General features: G+C 42.9%; 1 protein-coding gene across 1 annotated transcript in view; it reads left to right on the forward strand.

Moving 5' to 3' along the window:
* The window catches only part of LOC126190889 (4-aminobutyrate aminotransferase, mitochondrial), an 80,238-nt gene that overhangs the window by 57,885 nt on the left and 8,036 nt on the right, over positions 1–14,317 (forward strand). The window lies entirely within an intron of this gene.

A 14,317-nucleotide genomic window follows, 5' to 3' on the forward strand; every position in this document is an offset into this window, starting at 1 on the left:
GAGTATAATTTATATGAACAAATGCCTGTAATTCATAATCCAAAGACAAAGAAATGATTAGAACTTTCCACAAGTGACTGTGCATTATCGCAACTTGGGAGTAATTGAATGTGGCATTATCCACAATGCCTTTAAATACAAATATTTTTGGCAAGGCTTTATTGTGACTATTGTAGATATCAAAGGAAACAACCAGTTCACTGGTAGCAATCACTGTTTATTTATTTCCAAAATGTGTTTCAAAGCTTATATGAAATACCTGAACTATTTTCCACTTCTTCTTCTTCTTCTTCTTCTTCTTCTTCTTCTTCTCCTCCTCCTCTTTGTTTTTGTGCCTGAATTTTTCTCTGGTTATTCTAAATCTACGTAAATATTCTGCAAGCAATTTGCAATGTGTGGTACTTTGTGTACTGTCCCTTTCCCCATTTCCTGTTCCAGTCATGAATAGTTTGTGGAAAGAACGGTTGCCAGTAAACATCCACGTGTGCTTGAATCTCTAAAGGTTGTTATTACCCCTAAAATTAATTGGAACAGCATCAGACCTGAACTTTCATTCAATAGACTCAGAAACTTGACAAGCATGTACTGATTATTCTTTCATCCTTTCACTCACAGGATTCCTGTCTGAAGAGTTACAACAACTTGTGATCACTCATAAAATCGTTATCTTCCATGGAAACAATCAAAACATACTCTCAGTACCTCTAAATATTCTGATAACTGTTACAAATCTTCACTTACTGTAACATAGTTTACTTGTTAAATACCTTTCATAATGTGAACCAGGGAATTTCTTGAGTGTGTGCAAGCATTAGCAACTAACAAAGTGTGATGGTGTTGTGGTGTATCATGACAATGAAAGGAGCCTGTGACCACTAGAGACAGTGTCACAGGTTACTCCAAAATTGTTTGTGGAAGAACCCCCTCTCTAGTGTTTTCATTGTGGGATTCACTACCCTTCCCTCCTTCCCCCTACCTCCCTGCTGTAGCAACCACCATCTTCCCCCCCCCCCCCCTCTCTCTCTCTCTCTCTCTCTCTCTCTCTCTCTCTCTCTCTCTCACACACACACACACACACACACACACACACACACACACACACACAAGATAACCAGCACAATATCTAGTTCGTGTGGTATAGCTGTTGTGTATCCTAGCTCAGCTGTCACTGCCTCATGTATACCTAGAAGTGATTGCTCATCTTTTTGGGATATGAGAACTTCTGGAAATGACCGCTGTGCCAGGCAGCCCTTGCTGCTGCTTGGTGGCACCCACAGGGTTAGTCCCTTATCAGAGTGAGTGGTACCAGGGCAGCTGCGGGTCTTAGTTAACAGAAACTGCTTTCAGGGAGAGATGTGGGTGAGGGAGTGGGGTGGAAGTTACTCATACGAAAGAAAAATAGCGTGGGTCACAAAAATGTTTGGTGACTTCCCATCTTTGTGAACTCTTGGCCACATCTCACTTCATTGTTTAGATGAAATTCTTTCCTAGATTATATTACCTCAGGGTTTACATGATGAACTGGAAGTTTGCATTCAATCCCTCCCAGGATTGAGGGTCCAGAATTTTTGTGGATTGGAGAGAACATGTCTGAGAAATTGTCTCATTCACACTGTGTACAACCAACTTCTCGCTCAGAAATATAAGAATGCTGGCCTTCACCAGTCATACGAGGGATAAAGCATGCTGGGCTCAAGGATACTAGGAAAGTTACAGTGTCTATATCCATGCTAACCACTGCAAGTGGCCACAGCTCCAGTGCTGTTGCAACAGGCATAGCCACTGTGGTTGCCACCCGCCACCTTTGGACACACCCAGTTGATAGTCAACTCCGAAAATGGAGAGGACAATCCTGATGGTGTCTTCAATTCAGCAAGAGCATTGGAAAATGCAATTACCAGTTTTGATGAAGAAAAGTAGCATTTATGATTAGCCTCTGTGTATTTTTAGTCTGCTGAGTGTATCGTGCAGTTGCATGTGTCACAGAAACAAGGTGTTATGCCAAGCCTATCGTGCCGAGCACCTACTGCAGAAACTTCTGGATGATAGCCAATTATGCTCACTTGCACAAAGAGGGATGTCATGAGGAATGCAGAGATCCATTTGTGTCTGTTGGCTGCTGTGAGGCACTGATGTTTTTGGGATATTGGCAGGTTGTTAATCTCTTACCAGATATGTCCCCAGACAGTAACATTGACTCCAAAATGGAGCTTCAAAAGTCAAAGTGAATTATGGCAGTGTGTTTGGACTGGACCTGTTTTTCACTAAACAACTACGGGAGATTGTTGGTGCCTGTAATGCGGTATGATAGTTTGATGTGTTTATACATTTTTGGAATAGTATATTGGGCCAAGTTTTGAGCAGATATCTTGCTTCAGTGTTTTTGAGAAAAAGTGTTGCCAAAGATTTAGTTCAAGCTGCATCCCAGTCTGAGATAAATCTGAAAAGACAAGTTGTTCAGGTGTTGATGAATGGCCTAATGTTAATACCACATTCTGAAGAGAGCTGAAAAGCAAGCCCAAAGTTGAGGGTAATCTAAAGGGTCCCATGCTTTTGGACTTTGGGACATGTGGCTTATATACAGTGTGTGGTGGCTTTGGCAGGTTGTACTTCTGTTGGTTAGAATCTTGTTCATTTTATGAGAGCTTTATGTAATGTTAAAGTTAAAAAAATTCCCCCCTACCAAGCTGATTTCAACAGTATTACAAGCACCTCTTTTCCCACAGAGGTTTTGTGCTGTTTGATGGGTGTAAAATAAAATGGTGTCAGTCTTGGTGCAGTAAATATTAAGAGTTGTGTAAAAATACGTAAAGGAAATAGAAAGAGTAGAGAAGGAACAGAAGTAGGTATATCCATAAACTTAAGGTCACTACTGGAATTCCTAAGAGACATAGCTACCAAGAAGTATGTGTCTTTGTGGGGAAAGATGCTGATAGCTTATCTCATATTTATTGAGATTGTGGCTGCTAAGGTGGAGTCATTTCAGTCAGTTGCCCCTTGACTCCTATCCTCTGTTCTTGTCTCCAGTCTATAGAGAGAGAATTAATGAGAAAAAACCAAAAGTTTGTGGAAACAGACTAGCTTCAAAACAGATCTGAATGACAACAAAAATCTGTTGTAACCTCCGGAAGTGAACATCAGGTAAGAACCTAAAAAGCTCTGGGGAAAGATATCTTGGCTTTATGGAATGAGTGCCTTACATCTATAAAGAGTTGGATATCCAAAATCCTGGATAAATCACTCTTGGCTTGTTTCTTTATGAAGGGCATTCGTCTTTTAGTCTCAGACATGGCAATTAATGCTAACCATGAGAAGAGACAGTTAGGTATAGCATTGACACATCTTACTGCCTTAATTTTCTTTGGTGGTTGTAAGGCTGATGCTATTGCCATGAGTTCCAAAACCCTGTGGAGATCATATCAGTAAAGGAAATCCTCAAAGCCTTTGGTGGAGACTGTGTTCGCATCAATAAGTTCTGGAGGAGGGTCACTGGAGTCAGGAGTGGACATGAAAATGTGAAGACATTCATCAAGGTTGCTTGCAGTCTCTTCCATGACAATGCTAGCCTTGAAAGAGGTGTCCCTGAAAACTTCATTCTAGTTAAAAAATTGTCTGACACTGCTATCATAGCCATTAAAGCTGTTCACAATGCAGTCAAGGATGCTAGGATTATTGGTCTGCAACTCTTGCAAGCAGTTAATACACAGCTTCCAAAATGCGCTTGGTAGGTACAATGAAACATTATTGGAGAAAAGGACAGCTGAGACATCCTCAAAAGTAAATGAGAGAAAGAATAAAGTGACCAGAAAAAAAGCCAAGAGCACTACAAAGTATGAAAACAAAATTCATAGAAAGTCCTGAGAAAGAAATGTATTATATTTTGTATTGCATTTATTGGTCCTGTTGTCTACAAAGCAGGTTATGCATAAGACATTGGACAGGTCAAGTTATAAGCATACAGCTGAAAATCATTTCTAGGCATACTTATTTAAGGTTACAATAATACACATTATACATAAGTATTTAAACAACACATTTTATAAATTTAAACATTCTTCAATGGAGTAAAAGTAGTGTGTCAGATTGAAGTAGTAGTTCTGTCACTAAAAACTAACTGCTTGTGGCTTCACTTAATGTCCATGTATGCATCATTATTATTACTATATTTTCCATAATCTTTGTGTTCAAATGGTATTTGGGTTATATTCTTAGATCTGTTTAGAGAAGGTGTAATTTTTAACTGAAGTAGACAATGTCTTCCATGTGCTCCCAACAACTGATTGTTCCTATTGTAAATGTTTATTAATATTTTATTTCCTAGTCTCATTCTACACTGCCCAGTCACATTAATGTGACAATCTGTCAAAATACTGAATATGTCCCCCAAGAATAGATGCATACTTGGGTTGGTCCATTGTGTTTTCCAGAATGACGAAATCACCCAGGGAATGCCATGTAAACAATTCCAAGACCGTAACACTCAATCCTCCAGCCTGGACCCTTCTGACGATCTATCCAGTGGGACGTAAAACTTGATTCATCTGGAAAGGCCACCTGTCACAACTCATTGGGTGTTGAGTTGCTGTATTGGCATGAAAAATTGTGGTCTTAGTTGCTGAAGAACAGCAGTCAGCATAGGTGCATGCAGTTGGAGCCTGCTTTGGGGGCCGATACACAGCAACGTTCACTGAATGATGATTGATGAGATACTGTTGGTAGCCCCTTAGTTCATCTGGATGGTCAGTTGTTCCACAATTGTATGTCTATCTGCCCATACACATATCTGCTGCCATTGTTCATCCCTTTCATCTATGGCTGGTGGTGTACCACTGTTGCCTCAATGCCAATTTTGTGTACCGCCAATTTGCCATGCATAGTATAATTTAACCTCAGCAAAACAAGCACAGTGTACAAACTTAGCCATACCATAAATACTTCCACTCTTGGCCCAAAAGCCAATGATTGTGCCCTTCTGGACATAAGATAAATCACTAAGTTTCCGCATTACAATGATGACTGCAGTGTTTTCAGCATCCCCCAACATGCTTTGTATACCCTCCCACTGCTAGTGCTGCTGCCTGTGAGTGGTTTTGCACAATGACATCTAACATAAGTAGATGATGGTCACATTAATGTGACTGGGCTGTGCGATTTTCCTGTGATTTCTTATTTAAAATTATATTTTACGCTTAATCCTGTTGTCAGACCCTGATATGTCTATTTCTCAGTTAAAATAAACTGTTCATTTTATGAATTTTTTTCTTTTAACTTAGAATATCCCCCCCCTCCCTTATGTTCATATATATTGACAAAATTTGTGGATTTTGTCATAAAATCAAAAATTGGGGAATTGGTTAGGGTCTAAGCACAATGCGACCTTGGAACATCTGAACATCTCAAAATACACTCTCTCTCAACAAACACATAGACACACACTCCTGATATTGCTGCAACTTGCTGTCTTCCTGACCACACCTCCTCTCACCCTCCAAAGGAGAAGAAGAAAAATATGCTTAAGTCTTGGGTCGAGATGACCCCCCACAACATCCCCAGGGGTCTCTCTCTCTCTCTCTCTCTCTCTCTCTCTCTCTCTCTCTCTCTCTCTCAATCAATCAAGGTTAGATCTTACATTCATGGATGTCACTCAGTCCTTATTGGTGATGGACACTGACTTACCACAATGGTCGATTCTGGCCTGTTTGGTGTCCATCTTGTCTCTCTGTCTCTTGTACTACTCTCCTCTGATGGAACTATGATTACTATTGTCACTTTCTGAAATTGCAGACTCTTCTTTCTCTCTGTTCTATAGCTTGTGTTGTATTGCAGGACTCTCATTTAATAGATACTCATTCAGTGAATATTTGTGGTTTCTAAGCCTCTTGCCAGAACTAGGTCAGCCCTTTGCAAGCCTCTAGTAGTGTCTGTACATTGATTCCATATGGACATTGTTAGTTCTTGGATTTCTCTTCAAACTCCACTGGAAGTAGAGGCCATCTGGGTCCATTTAGACTTGCAATATGCAATCTTTATCTCCCTCCCTCTCCCCCCAGATTGGCCTCCTATGCTTTCTGCTCTTCTTGCCCTCCTTAGACAGTCCCTCCTCCCTGCCTTCTCCTTGGAGATTTTAATGCCCATACCCCTCTGTGGAGTGGTGCTGTGACCACTGACAGTGACAGGATCGTTGAAGGCCTGCTGGCAAGGATTGATCTCTGCCTTCTCAAAAGTGGAGTTCGCACAACTATTTAATGTGACACATGGCACTTTCTCGGCCATTGATCTTTCCATCTGTAGCCCTGGATTCCTCTCCTCCATTCAATGGGGAATTCATGATGATCTATGTGACAGCGATCATTTTCTGACTGTCTTATCTTTTCTTCAGCGACAGTCACCTGGAAGACCTTCCAAGTGGGCCTTTACTAATGCAAATTGGGATGCCTTTTCATTGGCCGCCATTCCACACATTCCACCATGTGACAGCATTGGTGAGTCTGTACAGAGTTTGAGTGATGCCATCCTTTTGGCAGCTACTTCAGTGATTCCGTCTTCCTCGGGTTCTCACTGATGGAAGACTGTCCCTTGTTGGATCCCCAAAATTGCTACAGCTGTTAAAAACTGACATCACGCCCTCCAACACTATAAACAGCATCCATCTCTTGACCACCTATTTTGCCTTTAAACAGTTTTGACACCTGGGCCCATTATCTTATTAAATGCCAGAAATGGATTTGTTGGGAATGGTTCCTCTTTGCAGGTATGGTCAAAGATCAGATGCTTTTTTGGCCAGCTGTCCTCCAACAAGTGTCCTGGGAATTTTCCTGAATGGTGTTATCCTCACCAGCCCAGACTCTGTCACAGAGCATTTTGCTTGGCATTTCACCTGGGCCTCAGCATCTGTCCACATTCTGTCTTCTCAAACACCATCTGGAACAATTCCATTTCTTTCATTCCCATTCACCCGTGCCTTACATCACCTCATTTAGTGAGTGGGGAATTTGTGAGAACCCTTGTTCTGCGCCCCCCAACACAGCTCTTGGACTGGAGTGGATGCACAACCAAATTCAACACTTATCAATGGCTAGCCAGTGTCATACACTTCCCCTTTTTAACTGGCCTTGAAGCGAGGGGGAATTTCCATCCCACTGGCAAGAAAGAGTCATTATTCCAGTTTTGGAATTGGGTAAACCGCCTCATCTGATGGACAGCTATTGTCCAATCAGTTTAACCAATGCCCTTTGCAAGTTACTTGAATCTATGATGAATTGAAGGCTGTACTGGATCCTTGACTCCTGAGACCTTTTGACTTTGACCCAGGGAGGTTTTCGCCAAGGTCATTCTGCTGCAGATACTTGTAATTTAGTCTGCAATCTGAATGGCTTTTGATCAACATTGACACCTTGTTGAAATTTTCTGTGAGCATCATAAAGCTTATAATGGTGAATGGAATCACAACATTCTTGCCGCCTTACATGAGTGGGGCCTCCATGGCCTGCTCCCGATTTTTATCCAGAACTTTTTTTTCCCTGTTGGACTTTTCAAGTACAGGTTGGCGCCTTCCATAACACCTCCCACCTGCTGCAGAATGAGGTTATGTAGGGTACTGTTTTGAGTGTCATTCTCTTTTTAGTGGCTGTCAATGGTCGTGGAGGCTGTAGGACCCACAGTGTCTCTCTCTTTGTATGATGATGACTTTTGCATTTATTTTTGTTTATTCATAATGGGCATTGCTGAACACAGACTGCAGGGAGCAGATACATGGACTGTAGGTTTGGGCTCTCACTCATGTCCTCCAAGTTTTGGCTGACAAGACCTGTGTTATGCATTTCTGTTGTCATATAGTGCATCTCCACCAGGTTTGATACCTTGATGGGCAGTGGACTCTCATTATTTTTTTGGGCTGGTCATTGATGCCCAGGTGACGTGGCTTTCTCACCTTCGCCAACTACAGCAGACAAGTTGGTTGCAACTCAATGCTCTTTGATGCCTCACCAATACCAAATGGAGTACATATCACTCTACTGTGCTCTGGCACTACAAATCATTAGTCAAGTCCTGTCCAGATTATGGGAGTCTCATAATATATGGCTCAGCATCACTTTTGACATTACAGATGCTAGACCTGATACACCATTGTGGGGTATGACTGGCAGCTGGCACCTTTCGGATTAGCCCCATGATCATCAACCTAGCAGCGGCTGAGGTTTAACCATTGTAGGCTCTGTGCCAACACTTGCACATTATGCGTGCACTGCTTCCCAGAACACCCAAACTGCTATCTCCTATTTCCAGATAGTGATCCAAATCTCTCAACAAAGCCCAGGTCTGGGGATGTGAATGCCATTCGCATTGGGTCCCTCGTTTTCAGAGCTCCATCTTTACCCTTTTACCATCTCTTCTCTGGGACAGCTCACATAAACTTCTGTGGTTCATCCACTGTCCACAGCTCTGTCTTGACCTATCACAATGCGTGAAAGACTCTGTTCTGCCCAAGGTCCTCCTGGGCCAATTCTTCTCTATTCTTGACACAGAAGTAGTTTACACTAATGGCTTGATTCATGTGGGAGGTAATGAACTCTACTCCTTGCCAGATGGATGCAGAGTTTTCACTGTGGATTTGGTAGCCATTTGTCATTCTCTTGAGCTCCTGTACTGGTGAGTCCTTCATCTGTAAAGACTCATTGAGCAGATTAGAAGCTGTTGACCAGTGTTATCCTTGTTATCCTTTGGTCCTCACTATCCGTGATTCCCTTTTTCCCCTCAAACAAGTGCTCTTTGTCTGGAACCCGGGTTATGTTGTGATCCAGGGGAATGAACTAACTGACAGGCTGGCAAAATTGGCTACCGGCAAGCCACCTCCTGAGATAAGTATTCGGGAATCGGACCTTTGATTGGTATTATGTCATCAAGTTCTAAAGATCTGAAATATGGAACAGCATACTCTGACTTCGCCAAACAAACTACTAGTGATGAAGGAAACAACGAATTTGTGGAGGTCCTTCATGCGGGCCTCCCGGAAGGACTCCATCCTCATTTGCCAGCTTCAAATTGGCCATACTTGGTTGACTCAGGGTCGTCTCCTCCATCATGAGGATCCACCCCACTGTTGTTGTGATGCCCATATGATGATGGTCTGCATCTTGCTGCACTGTCCTAACCTAGCTGCCGTGTGGCAGACTCTTGATCTTCCTGACACTCTACTCCTGCTGTTAGCGGACAATGCATCAGTGGCTGACCTGGTTTTACAGTTCATTCATGAAGGGGGGTTTATCACTCTGAGGGTGGCCGCCTCAGCCTTGTCAGCCCACTGAGGGGTTGGCAGAATGCCTTGTTACCTCCTCTGCCCCAACCAGGTAATGGCTGTCTGGGTTTGGTGGTTTGCCCCAGCCCTAACACTATACATTCGTTTACTCTTCTTCCCCTTCTTGCATGTTCTCTTTTACTTGGTGTTCTTCCTGTGCTTCTATCACACTGTCCGTGTCACTAGTTTTTTCTGTGTAGTGATGGATGGGGTGCCTCTTGTAACTTGATGGGGTATAACCTCCATTGCATTTTCTGCCTTTGAGGGCATCTGGTAGACCTTGGGATTTTCTTTTCTTGAGTTTTGCAGAAAAGGCCCTTCTTTGCTGTGTGGTTTTGGTGACTTGGCTGTTCCAGGTAGAAGGAACCAATGGCCTCGTAACTTAGTCCCTTTAATCATTAAACCAGCCATCCAAAACCATATGCACTTGAAAATTCAACCCACTAATAACTGTTTGCTTTAGAATAGATGCACTATACTTGAAATCCTTATTTTCTTGTTTCTAGCGAACATTGGAAATTCTGTATTTTGAAAGGTACCCCTACTCATAATTTATCATTGTGCTGAAAATTGTAGAGCATTCTAATCTTCAAATGTAATCCTGTCAAAAATTCAGTGTCGTCTTCTAGCTCTAAATTTGTGTTTCCAAAAATGTGTAATTTTACTACAACAATGTTTTCATTTATGAAAACTTTCAATTAGAAAATTTAAGCTATGGAAAATCCAGCATGTAATGTAACACACATGCACACACTCACGCAAACCCAACTCTCACACACAACCACAGTCCCTGGCAGCTGAAGCCAGGCTGCGAGCAGCAGTGAGTTATGGGAGAGGCAACCAGGTGGTGGGGATAAGGAGGCGGCTGGGGTGGGGAGGGTTAGTGGGGTAGTGGTGGGGGACGGTAAAGTGCTGCTTGTGGAAGCATACAGGGACAAGGTGGAGAGAGGGTAGGGCAGCTAGGTACTGTCGGAGAGTAGGCAGTGGTAGCAGGAAAGGAGTGAAGCAAAAACATTGAAAGGGTTCCTTAGTGGAATAGAAGACTGTGTACTGTTGGAATGGGAATAGGGCAGTGCACGGTCTACTTACAAGCCACACTGTATCAACCATGTTGGCTGGGCACAACCGATGGCTACAATACTATGCTGAGTTGGTACAGCATCTCATGTCCCACATTACTCCTGCCTATATCATTAATCCTGTACATTCAAATTGATCACTCTTCGTGTATCACTATTGCGTATTTTTGCACATTATTTCTCATACCTTTCCTGTGCCACACAAACTTGTAATTCATCCTACCAGTCCCTCCCCATCACCTCACTCCTTCTCCTCTCTATTGCAGTTTGCATTTACTAACTTCATATAATCTAGTCACATCTGCCATCCGCTTCTTCACACTTATCCACCCACAGTTCAATCTTTTTATTTATTTTTTCTTTGATCTCATTGTGTCTTCAAGCCAATTAGTTGGTTTTTACCTTTCACATTGCCCACTCCCTCAGATTTCATTTCATTTCCCCTTATTTCATCCATTTCTTCCTTTTGTGTTTGGGTATACATTTGTGAAAACTTTTTGGATGTAATGCTATGTTATTTACGTACTTTTACGCATTTTTATCCACCACCATGGATCCTTGCTCCTTTCATCTGCGTCAATACAGAAAAGTTTCCTGATTCCTAGCCAAAACCCAGTCCCACATACTGTCCCTGTGTTGTTGCTTGGCTCATGGAATCCCCCCCCCCCCCAAATAGTCTTACCATCAAATTAACCATCTCCAGCTGCCACCCTTCCTTGCACAGTGACCTCAATCTGTTCAGATTCTGCCAGTCCTTAACCCTCGCCAACTTAGTCCTGCAAAACCATATCAATGAGGCTCAAACCTCCTCGCAATACGTTCTCTCCATGCGCAAAATTCTCCTGCTATGCAATCTCGTAACACACATTAAAGTTCTTGTCCTCCAGGAACTAAAGCAACATGCATAATGCCACCTCAAAAAACTCTCCACCCTCTGCACTACCTACTCCTGCCTCGTACTACAACTATCCACCAGCTCAACAACTACCTCCAAACCTCCCCCGCCAAGTCCCCTCATAGATGACAAACCCTGTCTCATAGACCTACTACATTTATCTTACCCTCAAAAACTGTGTACCACCACTATATAAATCCAGAATCTAAACAGACCCAAAACACAGTCATGAACATTTCCTCAAAAAGCCTTAGACCCAAAGAGGTATCAGTCCTTTCCAAAGGTCTCATCTTTAGCCCCACTCCCCAACTCAATCATGCCGGACTTGTTAAAGAAACACTTTTTTGCCACCAACACTACCAATCAGATTGAGCCAAAGACCAATGTTGAACCATTCCTGACTCAGTTCAGGCCTCCATCCACCTGTGATCCATACCTACTGGCCCCAAACCACCTGCCATTAACTTTTCAGAGTTTCTTCACGTAAAACCTTGCCTCACCATCATTCTCCAAATTCCTCAACATTCAAACTAACCTTACATCTACAGAAAGAACCACCTTATAATCCACCTGCTGAAAAAGGGTCCATCACTGTTGTTTTGTACCGCAAGGATTAGCTAGCAGGAGGACTCTGCCAGCTGTCAGATTCATCCACCTACAAATCCTGCCACAGTGACCCAATTCCACAAATCCAACAAAATATCCCATCTCTCCTCAAATCCTTAGGCCCATCCCAGAACCTCTCCCTGGAATCCATCTCTCTCCTCGCCCTTACCACTACCTGCACTCCTACCGTCTACATGCTTCCTAAAGTCCATAAAAGATACCAACCATTTCCTCCAACTCTCCACAGTCCCTGTTCCTGTGCCACATCATGCCCTGCTCGTCACTATTGTGTCACCTCCCTTAATACCAAGATCCCCAATGCTCATGACCTTACCACTATTAAACACAACCTTTCCCAATTCCCAAAGGATTCCAAACCTAGAGCCTTCTTCATAGTCACCATGACCAACTATATCCTCACCCACAATGATTTCTCTTTTGAATGCATCACCTGCAAACAGATCCACAGTATGGCTATGGGCACACACGTGGCACCTTCCTATGCCAATCTATTCATGGGCCATCTAGAGGAATCCTTTCTAACCAGCCAGAATCCCAAACCCCTCACTTGGTTCAGTTTTGTTGATGACATCTTAATAAACTGGATTGAGAATGACCTCCAGATACTCAACACCTTCTCCCCCATTCACTTCACCCAGTCCTACTGAACCCAGCAAGCCACCTTCGTCATTGATCTCCAAAGATGGCTACATCAGTACGCCTGATCATATCAGACCTACCAACCATCAGCAATACCTCCACTTAGAAAGCTACCACCCATTCTACACCAAGAAATCCCTTCCATACAGCCTAGCCACTCATGGCCATCACATCTGTAGTGATGAGCAGTCCCTCTCAAAATATACTAAGGGTCTCACTGAGGCCTTCACAGACCGTAATTACCCTCTCAACATTGTACAAAAATATATCTCCCATACCTTATCTCTCCACCTCCCAAAGTCTCATTGTCTGGCCACCGAGGAGAAATCCGCTCATGATTCAGTACCATCCAGGACTGGAGCAACTGAATTAAATTCTTTGCCAGGGTTTTGACTACCTCTCGTTGTGGCCTGAAGTGAGAAATGTCCTGCACACTATCCTTCCCACCTCTCCCATGGAGGAATTCCACCACCCACTGGACCTACACAATATCCTCATCCATCCTTACCTTATGGCTCATATCCCTGTAATAGACCTAGATGCAAGATCTGTCTTATACTTCTACACCATCTACTCCAGTCCAGTCACAAACGTCAACTATTCCATCAAAGGCAGGGCTACATGTGGAAACAGCCATGTGATCTACAATCTAAGCTGCATCCACTGTGTTGCATTGTATGTGTGCATGACAACCAACAAGCTGTTTGTCCACATGAATAGCCACTGACAGACGGTGGCCAAGAAACAGCTGGACCATCCCATTGCTGAGCATGCCGCTCAACACAACGTTCTTCATTTCAATGACTCCTACACAGCCTGTGCCATCTGGATCCTTCCCAACAATACCAGCTTTTCTGAATTGCGCAGGTGGGAACTCTCCCTGCAATATATCCTATGTTTCCGTAACCTTCCTGGCATCAACCTTCGTTAGTCATTGTCATTACCCATCTTGCCCTTCCCTGTTCCCATCCCAGAACTACATGGCCCTCTATTCCACCAGTGCACCCTCAGTCTTGATACTCCTCCTCATCTTTTCCACTACCCCAGTAACCAATGCAATTATATACTGAGCCCTTCAGCTTTTACAATAAAGTAAAACTTATAAATAAATTGCCAAAGAAAGATTAAAATTTATTATCCTTCCAGAGGACTAACTAGGCCTGTGACAATAAATTCTTCAAATCTTGGAATAGTATTACCTGTTGTCAGTTGGCATATGAAACTGACTGTTCTAAATAATCAGAATGGGAGCAAAGGTCCAAGCCTCCTAACCAAAGTTAAGTAGCTTACCATGCATACACTGCTGTGTTCAGTGTGTTCCATACTATGGTTATTGTCCCTATTTAATAACAAATTTACATGCCCATGTTAAAACTACTTCAAATTTTCACTGAATGATTGCCCCAGAGACTGGAATTTGGAGAATGTATTCTTTGGATCAATGTAATCACTGTCTGAAACTGAGTGTTTCTCTGGGATTGCTGACTTTCTCAGCATATTCCAATGATAAAATCTCCTTAGGTGATTAACAGAGTGGTGGCATCATCTTGTCACAACATTTAGATGAGTTTTGTACCCATCATCTTCAGGTAAAGTGTTGTCTTGCTGTGTTCTGCATGTCTATGTAGCCACTGGAATGCTGACCTCTTCTGTATGCAAATCAATAACACACTTCCAAAAGAGGGTGCCATGCTAGTGGTAGGGGAATGTTGCATGGCCCTGCTGTGGGCAGACTGTACCGTTGTCTGTCCACAGATATCACTGCACTCAGAACGGAGTGTC

Source organism: Schistocerca cancellata, chromosome 1, assembly GCF_023864275.1.
Source record: "Schistocerca cancellata isolate TAMUIC-IGC-003103 chromosome 1, iqSchCanc2.1, whole genome shotgun sequence".
Classification (NCBI taxonomy): Eukaryota; Metazoa; Arthropoda; class Insecta; order Orthoptera; family Acrididae; genus Schistocerca; species Schistocerca cancellata.